Source organism: Rhagoletis zephyria, unplaced genomic scaffold (assembly GCF_001687245.7).
Source record: "Rhagoletis zephyria isolate East Lansing unplaced genomic scaffold, Rhagoletis_zephyria_1.1 Rzeph_scaffold_05907, whole genome shotgun sequence".
Taxonomy (NCBI): Eukaryota; Metazoa; Arthropoda; class Insecta; order Diptera; family Tephritidae; genus Rhagoletis; species Rhagoletis zephyria.
In genome coordinates this window covers 1-1,205 of record NW_016162990.1, presented here as the reverse complement: position 1 = coordinate 1,205, position 1,205 = coordinate 1, and positions in this window count along the sequence as shown.

The window sequence follows — 1,205 nt, the reverse complement described above, 5'->3', positions numbered from 1 at the left end:
ATGCTCGTCGTGTGTAGCTACTATAAATGTTGGCTGGCGACCAACTTTGTTGAAAGCGATTAGTTGAAAGGCCATTCAACCAAAAGTTGAATGCAAAGTTGAACAATGCAAACACCTTTTTATGGCGAATATTTTGATATTTTTTCATATTTTGATATTTTTAGCCATTCAACNTGATATTTTTAGCCATTCAACTTTTTTTTCGTGCAACCCTGCGCTGAGTTGAACGCAAATGTTGAACGCAAAGTTGAACAATGCAAACACACTTTTACGTTTCATATCTAGTTTATCTCATACCCAATATACATACGTATGTACACTAGGGTGGTCCGAAAATGCATGTGAAAAAGTAAAGTCGGAATTTTTACGCTCTCACCCCCTAGGGTTGTTCGATACCGAAAAAAAGTATACCCTTATTATTTTATTTTGGAATCAAAAAATATTTAGAGGTCGCTCAAAGCGCCCAAAGTTTTCCATGTATTTTATATGGGGAAAAAACCACTTTTTGTAGAAATGGTATAGAATAGTTAAAAATCAAAATTTTTCTACCAGAAAACTCTGTTTATCTACAGGAGACTCCCAATAATAATACCGAATCGTTTATTTAACCATTTTTTCATCGCAACTGTATATTATAGGTCCGCCTAATACCCACAAAAACCCCGAAAAATGCAATGGGGCGACCAATAAAAAATCGTTAGTATTAAAAAACGGCTAAATAACCCATTGGGTATTATTACTGAAAGTCTCGTGAAGAGAACCAAAGTTTTCCGAATGAAAAATATTGATTTTCATGAATTCTATACCATTTCTACGAAAAATTTTCATTTTCCCATATAAAAATACATGGAATACTTTGAGCGCTTTGAGCGACTTCTAAATATTTTTTGATTTCAAAATAAAAAATAGGGGTATCCTTTTTTTGGATATAGAACAATCGTAAGGGGTTAGAGCATTACAATTTCGACTTTACTGTTTTTGGACCACCCTAATGTACACACATATATCTGCTTTTGCTTAATCTGCTGCATCTACCCTGTTCGNGTAAGGGGTTAGAGCATTACAATTTCGACTTTACTGTTTTTGGACCACCCTAATGTACACACATATATCTGCTTTTGCTTAATCTGCTGCATCTACCCTGTTCGCTCTACTTACATTTATCTTTATCTTTATCTTTATCTTTATCTTTATCTTTATCTTTA